This window comes from Manis javanica, chromosome 7 (genome assembly GCF_040802235.1).
Source record: "Manis javanica isolate MJ-LG chromosome 7, MJ_LKY, whole genome shotgun sequence".
NCBI classification, from domain to species: domain Eukaryota; kingdom Metazoa; phylum Chordata; class Mammalia; order Pholidota; family Manidae; genus Manis; species Manis javanica.
The window spans coordinates 127,620,660-127,634,498 of NC_133162.1; the positions used below are offsets into that span (position 1 = coordinate 127,620,660).

General features: G+C 35.7%; 1 long non-coding RNA gene across 2 annotated transcripts in view; it reads right to left on the minus strand.

Moving 5' to 3' along the window:
- Positions 1-13,839, minus strand: part of LOC140850499 (uncharacterized) — a 291,177-nt gene that overhangs the window by 201,097 nt on the left and 76,241 nt on the right. The window contains exons 3-4 of one of the 2 annotated variants that reach the window (XR_012133412.1): positions 1,424-1,535; positions 929-1,020 (exon numbers count right to left, since the gene is read on the minus strand). This is a non-coding gene — a long non-coding RNA (uncharacterized lncRNA). The remainder of the gene's footprint in view (positions 1-928; positions 1,021-1,423; positions 1,536-13,839) is intronic. The other variant, XR_012133413.1, reaches the window with a different exon arrangement.

Here is a 13,839-nt window from a genome sequence, read left to right on the forward strand (position 1 = left end):
AGTTGTTAAGGGAATAAAGCAGCTCTTTATATAGATATGAAACAATCTCCAAGATTCACTAAATGAAAAACAAAGTGTAGAAGCAAATAACCATGTACACACACACACATCTGAAAATCATAGCAACATATAAAATAATCTCTGGAAGGAAACTCAAACTAACAGTATTTATCTCTGAGGGGAGATATTCGAGGATTAGGGAACAGGGATAGAAGGAACACTTACTTTTTACTAAAAAATTCTTTTGTAACTTTAGCTATTTACATGATATATATATATATATCTTACCTATTCAAGATATTTTAAGATGCAAATTAAAATAAACCATTCAATTTGGGATAAAAAAAAGAAATGTGATACATTATGGGAATACTTTAATAAAACATAATATCCTAAAGTACTTCTAAATTTCCAGACTGTTACTTAGTTAACTTCAAATCAGTATTTAACAATATAAATCACAATTTAATGTCTAATTATCATGACGAAAACAGCTTTTGAATGTTGAATGTGTATAGCTGTACTCAAATACAAGCTGTTTTGACTTTTAACCAACATACCAGAACTAGGAGTGATTTTGCTGCATAATTAGGAAACAACCTAGAATATATTTTTCTATGTTCTTAAAGATAATGAGAAGCACTTCTAAATGTTCAAGAGAAAAGATGTTTTAGTTCCTGGACATCAGAAGAGAAAAGTGGGGTTCTATTGGTATGGAACACTGCAGTCCGGCATGAACCTGTCTTTTTGTGCTGGAAGGATCCCAGACCTGGGACTCCTGGTGCCTATTTCCTACCAGGGACAGGAATGGATTCCATGACTGCTCCAGGGCTCACACTGCAAAGCCATACATGGTGCACAGCCCTACACATCTCCACACCCATGGTCAGGATACACTCTGGCTAATATAGTGAAACTGATGACTTACCTTTCAGACATCTTTTCTTCCCTTCATGGAAAGAGCTTGCAGTCTTTCAAAAACAATTTTCCACCCTCAGGAGCCCTGCAGCAACCTCTCTCCTAAACCATCAGATGAAGACACTAAAATTATAGCATACTCAATGTTTATTTGCATCTTAAAGGAAAATACAAAATTATTTGGAGCTAACATAAGTAGTAAATTCTGATGAAAGAATGATGGGCCTTAGTGGGACAGATCGAGGAGTCTGAGATTAACAATCACACCAAGTCAGCCACCTAGACTTCGTGATCAATGCTGGACTGATTTTAAGGATTCACACTACCACCTCTACAAGGAGCAATGCCATTCTAGTTATTAGTAATGCTCACCAAATATTTCTGCTTCTCCCCTTTCGGGCCCATGGTAGGATTCTATTTCCTGGTTCCTTATGGGGTGGGGCCATGTAACCATTCCTGACAATTGTGTTGTGAGATGGGGTGATATGTGACACTCCTGGCTTACTTGGTCTAGTCCCGTGTGCCACCCTGCAGAGCTCTCTCTCCCTCCTCCACGGAGGGCAGCAATCTTCCAAATGGCAGACACTGTCACCTGGGTCCCGCAGAAGAAAATAAACCTATGTGAGCAAGAGCAAGATATCAATCTTTGTTGTTCTTAGCTAATATTTGGGGCTATTACCACCATATACCACAGCTTCTCCTTATGGACACATACGGGAGACAAGCAAGGATGCACAATGACCAGGAATAGCCTTTGGGTTTCAAAGGTAGTCATGATTGCTGAGTTATCAAACTGCAGGTTTATTTATCTCCCCTTTAATTTTATAAAACATTTTTTACTTGTTCACTTTTTCCAAACACAAATTTTGACTGCATCCCTGGAAGGTATTAGAATGACCCAATCTGGCAAGGTGAGACACAATGACTCTCTCTTGTTGTCTTAATTTCTGCTTCCCTCCCTCCTATAGTTTGAATTCTCCTTAAAAGAAAAAAAACTGGCTATCTCAACAATGAGCACAGTAATATGATGTATTAAAGTGCTATGCAGAAAAGTGTCTATTCATGGGAAAAGGCTGTATAATTTCAAGGTACCCTTAGTTTGCGACATTGACCCTATGGAGGAGAAGAGGTTACACAGCCCTGAAGTAAATGGTTATTAGACAGAGAAAGTCTTGAAAAAAATAGAACTCTGTGCTCAGGATATCACCATCTCACATCTGTATAGCACTTTACAATCTGAAGAATATTTTCTTCAATTTGCCCTTGCAATAGCTCTCCATTTTTCTGGACAAGTTCTCTTAATTCTACATTGTTGGCATGGAAATTGAAGCTCAGTGAGTCTAATTTGCCCAAGATCTCATAAGTCAGAGATTCAAAATCAGATCTTCTGACTAGTCCAAGGAACCCTCTCTCTATCCAATTCTGTTCCATGGAAATAGGGAGTGATGGACAGAAAACACCTGGAGAATGCTCAGCCCACAGTCAGGGAAAGCTTCCTGGAAGAAGTGGTACCAGTGCACATCCCAGCCGTTGCACTGCTAAATGTCTGTCTTCCCACTTGTTAGTGATTATCTGTATCTTCATGAACCTTAGTGCCTGTTGAATGAATGAGCAAATGTGTTCGATAAGTAAAGATTTTATTTTTAGATGAACAGTGAACTTTTGTTCTTAAGGGAATGTACACTTAATTCCTGAACTCAGAATCCCAGGCCTTGACCCCAGGCTCATCCCCATATTTGTAGGACCCAGACAAAAGTACAAATGGGAGCTCACAACTATTTGTCAAATTATTTTAAAAGTAGAAAACAAGCTAAGAAGCAGTTAGTCAAAATTTATTCTATTCTCCTACCTTGACAAAAGACATCTTAATAATGATAAACAATGTTTAAAGTATGTGTCAAGCTGTGATTTTTATATAACTTAGATTTGGAAAAATACCAAAAATGACTGAATTTAATTTTTATCATACATGTATGTCTGTCAGTAGGCCAGTGATGTTTGGCAGAGAAATAAAATGAATACAATAAAGACAGATTGTCTTTTCAGATTGTTTTTAAGTAGATTTTTGCTAGTTTCAGTTTGAAGAAACTTTGCCCTGCTGAAGCATTGTCAACAGGAATTTTCAAATTAGTAACTCAATAGATTTAGAAATGAAAAAGATATACATACTTTGTTCAAACATAATGATAAATTATCATTATTACAGAAACTATTAAAAATGTTTTTAATCTCCCCCTATGCATAGCTGTCACTTCAATTACAACTTTTCTCGTCTCTTAAAGCAGTATGTAAAGCCATTCAGTAATGTAAAGAATCAGAATTCATTTACAGGCTTGATGCATTCTAATTTCTACCTACATATATACAAGTTTGAGGAATAAGAATTAATTAATATTGTGAAATCTCTACAGTCTTGTGCAACTGTTTCAAATATTGCACTAATTTATGAGCACTTCTAGAGCCATGAACTGGAATAAGCAGTGTAGCAAGAAAATAGAACTTCGAACTACTGGGATGCTTCGTCATCTGAGAATCTATTTCATTCATGCTAACTAAGAGGAAGAGCTTGGCATGTTAGTACAGTTATATTTTTCTCTTCTCTCCATGTTCCCTTCCTTAAATTACTCTCAGGCTCTAAGTAGTATCTCCAGTATTGGTGGTGAGTCACCCTACACACGTGTATGCTGTTTATGTGTAACACAAGAGCCCTCTAAAGTGTGGGCCTGGGGCAGGGGCCCCCTTTGCCTGGGCTAAGAGCTGTACTGCTGAAGTTCCACAGCAGTGAGGCTAAGGGGAATTCCAAGAAGAAGTAAGCCACCTCTGTAAATTCTACAGGAGAGACTTTGCCAGCCCCTTTGTGCTTTACCTGTTTGTCATCAGTTGCTCATGGTTGAGGATATGTAAGAGAAATAAACCAGCAATAGTCCTATTTAGCACATATATTCTGAAGAATTGATACAAGCATTTTACATGCATTATCATATTTAATCCTGACAACAACTGATGAGGTAGGTAATCTTAATATTGCTCCTCTCATAAAGGGGGAAACTGAGACACACAAAGTTAAGTAATCTGCCTCAGGTCACAGAGCTGGTAAGGGGGAGCTGGTACTTGAAATAAGGAGCCCCCCAGCACATGAAAAGGATCTTTTCATTTATTTCAGGTTTAGCTGGCCTGTTCTATTCAGGAGGCAAAGGTTAATTAGATCACAAATTGTCTTTCTTAATCTATTTACGTCCCTCATAGGACGTAAATTAGTCATTATCCTTTCATTCTATGACTTTGTCCTTCTTCAGTTCTTAATTTTGATTTGCTTTTGTTCACTTAAAAGTAATTTTTTGAAAAATACACTTATATGAGCATGTGGAGCGTGTTGAAAGTGACTGGGTTCAAATCCTAGCTCTACCACTCACCAGCTGCGTGACCTTGGAAGTCACGCTCTGCAAAGTAGAGACAGTCAGTATGCACTTCGGGGTTAGTGTAAGAAAGAAATGATACTGATGTAAAGCACTAGTTATACAAAGTGCCATGTACATATTTGCTTTTGTTGGTGGTGTGATGTAGAGTTCATTATCTGAGCTCTCCAATAGGGATAAAAACAGCACCTTCCTCAGCGGTTTGTTGAATAGTAGATGAGTTGAAATATGGAAGGCACTTAGAACGATGCCTGAAACAGAGAAAATGCTGTCTTTGCTAACTGTATGAATACATATATTATGATTATCCTTATTATGCCTGGTGTATTTTCTGAGCCCCCCAGCACATGAAAAGGATCTTTTCATTTATTTCAGGTTTAGCTGGCCTGTTCTATTCAGGAGGCAAAGGTTAATTAGATCACAAATTGTCTTTCTTAATCTATTTTTATTTGGTTGTGATAATGGGTAGATTTTTCACAGGTTTTAGCAATACATTATCTGTCAGTTTTAGTTTTAAGCATGAGGTAATGTGAGGTATTGACTTTTGTCAATGTTTCATAGATATTTTCTTGTGAGACTGGGAGCAACTGAACCAAAGGCTCATATTTGAGTGCCATTTTACCATAGATTGTTTACCCAATATGTTTTGGTTTCTCTTTTTTTTTGACCCTCTTTTTTTTAAAATTAATCTTTCTACGATCTCAGAAAAATCACTAGAATCATTGACATATTGGTGTATAAAGATACTGAGCTAATGCTGGGAGAGACATTCATGTTGAATCATAATGAGAATCCATCTACCCATTAATTAAGTGGATTTTTTTCTCTTTGTGGACACTGGGTTTTAGGGATGGGGATAAAAGGATTCAAGCAGAAAACGCGACAATTTCTTCTATAGAAGTTGCCTTTGCAACACCCACTCTACTTGACTTGGGTTCAGATTAATAATCAAACTCATGAGACACAAAAACTTCACTCTTACCCAAATTTACTTTGTTTTAAGAAGTAATCAGAACAAATAACAGCATAGAATACAAATAACAATATAGTAGAGGTCTCATGACTCCCAGACACAGCTTCCAGTGACCGAGTCCTATATACTTGGGGACATGCACGGTCACAATGACAGATGAAGTTGAATGGATACAGACTCTCAGCTCAAGGAAGCCATCAGTTCTGGGGTACCTTCAGCTTTTATAGCTAGTCAGGCAGCCCCCTCAGTTCAGGACATATGCCTTTTCTCTGGTGCAGCTCCATTTCATCAACACGGGTTACTCATTACTTGATAAACAATCTCAACAAAGAGGTGCAGGTGACTGGTTTGGTATGTAAAAGGATTCTCATTTATTTTGGATCTGGTATAGGGAAATTCCTAATAGTTCCTTGAGTTATACTGCAAGAAGGATAAAACCAAGGGTCAAATCCTCAGGCACTCTGAGGCTAACAGGCTAGAATGGAATATGAACCTTTCCCTTGAGCCTGCAAAGCCAACTATAAAAATGACCTTTTGTTACCCAAAAGTTCACTTACTTTACAGGGAACATTTCATTTTTCAAAAGACAAATGCACCTTTTAAAAAGCAGGGAGATGAGAATTTCAATTCCTGAAATTCCTTTTCTAAAAATAAATATTGGCTCTGTAACCCAAAACACACATTTCATTCTAACTAGCGTTTTCTCTAACAAGTGAACATACACAAACATAGTAATTGGAATAGGGTTTGAGGAATCAAATTGATCAAAAACCCCTATCAAAAATCAGACAGCTACAACGATTGGTAACTCATTTCTGTTATTTTGTTTATCTTTTACAAAAGAAGATATTCCCCATGAAGCATATACTTTTGTTTCTATATGTATGTACGTATGCGGGTATGTGCAAGGAATACTGTATTATTTAATCTATAAAGCATAGAATAACTTTCTTTAATATCCTCTTTTCCTCAACTATCTGTAACAATTAGTTATCCTGAAAAAAACAATCATTAAAATTTTGTATGTATATTTACATATATACATATAAAACCTAAATTTAAAAAAATTATTGGGGAAAACTTTGTTATACCTTTAAAATTCTTATTATTTTGACACATTTCATTGCTAAATAAAACTGTTTTAATTTAAGCTAAGAAAACTAATTGGTATCAGATACTGAAAGTTCTTATAAGTTGTTGAAAGTGTTAGTTCTGGGAATAGCATTTTTATATTTTTTGTATTGATTTGCCTTTGAGACAAACTGCAACAAGAAAGCAGGTGATAAGCCTTTGTTAATGCCTCTGGGAGAAAATGCTGTAGCTACAGACTACTGTTGATAAACAGATTTTGAATTAATTAGTTCTGCATAATTATGTGAGCCATCAACCCTCTAAAACCAAATGCAACTGGTCTCACATTGCTTTATATATAAAAAAAGGAAAAAATGTTCTTGTTCTATAACTTACCTCTTTTAAAGTATAATTTTATTTTTTTAAATGCAAAGATTGAAAATTTCAAATGGTGCATGTGCAAGGCATATTAAATATTTATTCTTAAATTTATAAAATGAGATAAGAGGGGATTCACTATTTTATATATAACTTGTTACCATTAGTGACAAAACTGGGACTTAGAGCATGCTACTATTTCTGCCTGGTGCTTAGTGGAAGTGATATTTTGTTCCCAGAAAATGCCAAAGCAAACATCTTATGAAAAGTTACCTGACAATAAAAGGACAAAGCTTTCAGTAAGATACTTTTAAGAATTTTGCCCACATACCTACAGTAGCAATAAATATCATTTACTGAAAAAGCTTAAAAAATAATAAGTAGGAAAAATATGCAAATATTTCTGAGAAACATATAAGAAGCCTCAATAAATGGAGAGACATGAGGAAATGACATAGAAGATTCAATAATCTAAAGATGTTAACTATATATATACACTTAATGCAATTTAACACGTTTATATGTCAACATATACATTAATACAGTTTAAATGAAAGTTCATTTAGATTTTTTAGAATTTTGACCAATTTAAAAAAAAATTATCTAAGAGTGAAACATTAAGATAGGAAATGTGTTTAAAAGATTAGTGTAAGCCAACATGCTCTATTAGAAACTGACATACTATAAACTACCATTTTTTAAAAGTGATATTAATGTAAGAATAGGCAGAAAAATCAATGCAACAGGATGGTCCAAAGACAGATGAGCATAATTAAAATTTTCCCTAAGGATAGAATCCAAGTTTTGCACCCAAATTATTTGTTTTATTATCTTCTTAAGTAACAAAAATATCAAGAAGTCCCTAAAATAGTCAACCAAAGAGAGTGATTAAACAATGATAGCACAGCTACCTAGGGGATAGAGTATTTTATAACTATTTAAAAGCATAGTTTTGGCAAATAATTGCATAGAAAAATGTTCATGAAAAAATATTAAATGAAAAGACTTGTATATATATGTATGTATGTCTTCAAGACTAGGTATATATGTACTCATATTTTTATATATGAGTATATATAAGTAAACGTTCATTTATATTATATATTTTTTTATTTTTAAAGTATTTAAAGGAAACACATCAAAATATTAAAATTTGTTAGCTGTGTATAACAGAATTTTGTTACTTTTTACTTCTCTTTACCTTTTGTTTGTATTTCCAAATTTCCATATAATTGTTGGCATCAAAGACAATTTATATCTACCTCTACTTTAATAAAGGAGTGAGGAACATTAAATATTTAAAATGTGGTTTATTTTACTTTATTTTTATAGTTAAGTTATGGCTTATCCAACTATCTGATACTGATTTTAGCAACTTAAAATGCAAAGTCTGGTTTCCCTGTTGTCTCAAATTCCAAAAAATCAGATGTCATGTTTTTCCTTTGGGTATTACATGAACCATAAAACAACCCAACAAGAATATATAAATAAGATACATGCCAATGTAAAGCAATAATTTGCCTTTCTAAATCAGACTATTGTACAATTAATTATATTAAGTCCAGTGTTATACTTCTCAGTAGAATAAAGTCTACTTTTTTATATAGGATAATATAGTCCTCAGAGGAGCAAGTCCTATTTTTAGTTCATCTTTGAATTGTTTCATACATATTTGGCTGTAAATAAAAGATATCCCTAACTCAAATGTATTTGAACAATGAGGAAATTTATTATCCTAAATAAGAATTCTGGAGCTTGGGTGGGCTCCAAATGGTATGATCAATGGCTCAGTGTTTCTAGAAGAAGCCCAAGTCCTTTCCACTTCTCCACTCAGACATCGTTAATATGTCAGCTTTGTTCCTGGGCTGATTCCCTTCATGGCAACAATAGAGCTACAGTGGTTTTAGTCATAAAAATGTCAAGAAGAATAGAATGGACCATATCTTCCTATGTCTCTTCTTAAAAGCAAAGAAATCTTTCATGGACATGCACGTAACACTATTCCTCAAACCTCCCTGGCCAGAACTGGGTCATGTGGCCATTCTTGAACCAATGGCAAGGGGAAGGGAATCAACATAGTTGTCACAGACAAATCAGCTTGGGGTCAGCTTCCCCTGAACATCTGGAAGATGAAAATGTGAATACCATCTGGGAAGATTGGGTGTGGAGACAGGGGAGGGGTAGGGATAATAAGAGTGGGACATGTGACATGAATGTTGCTCAGGCCATCTTTTCAGCTGCAATCTTCCATGTTGTTAATGACATGAGAAGAAGGATGATTATTTTTTAGTTAAAGAGAGTAACTGACACTGTGATTGATGCTGAAGATACAATAGTGGGAAGGACCTAACCTCCCCTTTTAGGAGCTTACAGATTTAACAGAGAAAATACACATAAACAGGCAACTACAACATAGAATGTTAAACTGGGGTGCCAGGGAAACTTCTTGTTGGGGCACTTAACCAGTCTTGAGTCCCAAAGAAGACAACGTATGAGCTAGGCCCCAACAGCTGAGGAGTCACTCCTTGATAACCAAGATTTTGGCATATCTGAGGAACCAGAAAGTGTTGAGTCTACAGGTGTAAGCAGAATAGAGACTATGCAGGGCCTTGAAGGCCATGCTAAGAAGTTTACATATGATCTTGAGGCAAGAGTACTCCAATAAAGATTTAAAAACAAGAACTAACATAATCTGATTTCCTTTCCAGGAGATTCACTCCATCTGCAGAGTGGAGACTGAATTGAAGGGTGTCAAGCCTAAATTTAGGGACCCTTTGGAAGCTCTTACATAAGCCAGAAATTAAAAGACAATTTGAGTTCATGGTTTAGGCAACTAAATGGATGCTGGTACTATACACAGAGATGGGAAACTCAAGGGGTAAAAAAAAAAGTATGGGGAAAGATTATAATTTTAGTTTGGGACATCATGAGTTTCAAGTGCTTATGGGACACCTAAGTGGAAATGTGCGATAGTTCTGTTCACATAGGCTTCCCATGACATTAACCAATGTTAAGCTGGTATTAAATATCCCCATGAAAATCTCATAAAATAATATTAGGAATTGCCAGATTATCCAGGCATTTTTTTTTCCTTCCAGATCTGACATCTAACATGATTTGAGTGATACGATGAGAAAAATATCATAGCAAACATTTTACATGCTGACAATTTAAACTAATAGATATTTTTAGATGTTGTGTAAGAAAAGAGCTCTGGGCTAAAAATGATACTGACATTTCAAGGCTCTCTGTAAACTTTAGAAATGTGTAGCCTTAGACACCAAGGCTAGTAGTTCAGGAATAATGCTTAGCATTTAAACTTACGTTTTTCCAACTTTGTTTTCTGTCTTGGGGCTCAGATGCTCCCACCCCCATATACTTTTAAGTACACTCTGTTGGTACCTAACAGCCTCACTGATGCTGGGTTCAGAGTATTTCTGAGAGATCAGTCCTTTATAACAAATTCTGTTGCCCCTCTTCAAATCCCTCAAGAGGGCAAAAAAGTCTCCGTCTTCTTCCCCATTTGACACAAATGTTCCTCTGTCTAAAAAACATAGATATTCATCCTTTTGAAGATTCATCCAAACTATATTTTCAATAGTAGTTTTGTTTTGCACATTTATGTTATACAGGGTCATGGTAGAAATTTGGAAATACAGAAAAGTATAAAGAAATTAAAAGTGAATCATAATGATACCACCCAGAGATAACAATGGTTAACATTTTGCCATCTCTCTTTGTAATCTTCTTTCTGCATCTACATATAAATATGTTGTTTTTTTACAAACTGGAATTATATCCTACATAATATGTTATAAACTTGATTTTTATTTACCATTTATCATGACCTTCCTTCAATATCTTTAAGCATGCTTCAAGAACATGATTTTTCTTAATGGCTGAATTATATCCTATCATACTATATGATGGAAACAGTAATTTATCAAGCAATCTCTGCTTCTGTGGACATTTAGGCTATTTCCAGTTTTTTACAATGTGAAATGCTGGGTCCATGACCATAAGTCTTTGACTGTCTCTGATTATTAGAATTCTCAAAGGTTGAATTATTGGGTCAAAGGCAGTGAACATTTTTAAAGCTTTTTGTGCATATGGCCAAATACTTATTTCCAGGAAGTCTGTATAATGTACACTCTCACCACTAAGTTATTATACCATCTAGATCAGAGTAAATGACTTGTGCTTTTCCCTAATAAATACCATAGTTACAAGTCATATTTAATATTTTCATAGTTCCCAACCAGTTTTCTTAAACTATGAGATTGATCAGTGAGGTTTCTTCATTTCATTCTGAAACTACAACCACCAAAGAGGAGGAAAGAGCCATGGGTTTGGGGCTGGAAAAACCAGGTTCCAATCTTAGCTCTGTTACAAACCCAGTGTTGATTCTGGCTACCTAACTTACCTGGGCCTCGGTTCTCTCTGTGCACATGATAAAACTCTAGTAAAGATCCCCTTGTCCCTTTCACTAGGTAGAACATTAACAATTTTTACGAGAAGAACAATAATCATCTGCATGGCAAACGCCTCAGGAAACAATGTTGTAGAATCTGATCTAAGACCATGGCATGATAGTCTTCTCCAAGTCAGTTTTTCTTTCTTTGACAAGTCAGTATCTTTTCTCTACAAATGTATTCTGAGGCTTAGAGGGCCAAACTTGGAAGTAGTGGGATGGTCAGTCACCTAGGTGATATGATATGTGTGGACCCTAAAATCTCCTCCCCATCTTATTTATTCCACCATAACAGCTTTATTCCTTACATGTCAGTACAAATAATCCTAGGAGGAAATTCATATTCATAGCCTTCAAGAGGCTAGGTCTCTACTGGGAGTAGGAATGCTAAATCCATTTAAACTATTCTATAATGAGGATCAATGATATAAAAAACAACACTGAAATCCCTTAGAAATCATCACTATGTTTCTAAACATTCAAGAGAATTTGATAGTACAACCAAAAGCCACTTGATTCCATTTTTCCCATTTTCTTCACCATCACTCAAGGACAATGAAAAGTGTTTTCCAGCCATTTTCCTTCTCGCCAAATTTTCAATACATTAGCTCATCCATACTTAAATCATAAGAGGCCATGTATCTGTTGGAGAAAATATTTCAACTATGTTTAGTTGACATATTTTGAACAAGACATATTTCTGGAAAAGGAAAAGCAAAGCATTAACAACAATTGAAAAGAAAACCAACATGATTCAATCAAGAATCAAATTATCTTGCAAACAATAAGGTACCATAATTGTCTTTGGTTCCTAAGAACCTCTGATTTGCCCATAACAAGCAGGCAGATATGTAATCACCAAATGTCTTGTGACTCCAGTGAGAGAACATGGGATGAGAGAACAGCAAGGGTTTGAGGTGGAAAACTAGCAAGTGCCATCATGCCAAGGCTACCCAGACAGACCCCAGAGGTAACCTGACCCAGGTGTTAAAAACATCTCAAATGTGCACTGCTCAACTCTTATATCTCAGTGGTCTTTGAACTCTGAAATACAAGTGCAAATTTAAAATAGCTTTTTACCTTCTTAGAGAAGGTGAATTTCAATATTTTTACCAAAATAGACTCAATGAAGGCTATTGGCAGTAGTTCTCAACCTTAGTTGCCCATTAGGAACACCTGGAGAGCTTTTAAAAGTCCCAAAGCCTGTACTGCACCATTAAAAGAATTATTAAAGAAGACAATTTAGGTTATACAAAGAAACTTTACACAGCACTTCATGGAACTGACAGTCTCTTATAAGAGAACTGCAAAATAGAGCAGGAGGCAAGAAGCTTTCTTAGAATAAAGAATAAAGAACACAGAAGGGACAAATAAAAAAACAACAGATTGACTGGGCCACATAGTCAACCATGTTTGGGATGAGAAGGCCAGAATTGGTGTGGTGTTTGAGAATTGGCTGACTGGATACACTGCCCTTCTGGACAAGCAGAGCATTTACAGCGACATGAAAGTTATCTAAATTTTGGCTTGCTGATGTGGCAGAAGCAGCTGCATTTTGGACCTAAAAAGTTATTTCAAGAACAGAACCACAGACCAGTGGAACAGAATAGAGAGCCCAGATATTAACCAAAACATATATGGTCAATTAATAAATGATAAAGGAGCCATGGACATACAATGGGGAAATGACAGCCTCTTCAACAGTTGGTGTTGGCAAAACTGGACAGCTACATGTAAGAGAATGAAACTGTACACAGTTCATTCATGCAAATTCAAAAGTGAATTCACAAAAGTAAATTCAAAATGGATCAAAGACCTGACTGTAACTCATGAAACCCATACACAAAAATAAATTCAAAATGGATCAAAGACCTGACTGTAAGTCATAAAACCATAAAACTCTTAGAAAAAAACATAGGCAAAAACTCTTGGACATAAACATGAGTGACTTCTTCATGAACATATCTCCCTGGGCAAGGAAAACAAAAGCAAAAATGAACAAGTGGGCCTATATCAAGCTGAAAAGCTTCTGTACAGCAAAGGACACCAACAATAGAACAAAAAGGCCTCCTACAGTATGGGAGAATATATTCATAAACGACAGATCCAATAAAGGGTTGACATCCAAAATAGATAAAGAGCTCACACACTCAACAAACAAAAAGCAAATAATCCAATTAAAAAATGGTCAGAGGAACTGAACAGACAGTTCTCCAAAGAAGAAATTCAGATGGCCAATAGACACATGAAAAGATGCTCCACATCGCTAGTCATAAGAGAAATGCAAATTAAAACCACAATGAGATATCACCTCACACCAGTAAGGATCGCCACCATCCAAAAGACAAACAACAACAAATGTTGGCGAGGTTGTGGAGAAAGGGGAACCCTCCTGCACTGCTCGTGGGAATGTAAATTATTTCAACCATTGTGGAAAGCAGTATGGAGGTTCCTCAAAAAGCTCAAAATAGAAATACCATTTGACCCAGGAATTCCACTCCTAGGAATTTACCCTAAGAATGCAACAGCCCAGTTTGAAAAAGACAGATGCACCCCTTTGTTTATCACAGCACTATTTACAATAGCCAAGAAATGGAAGCAACCTACGTGTC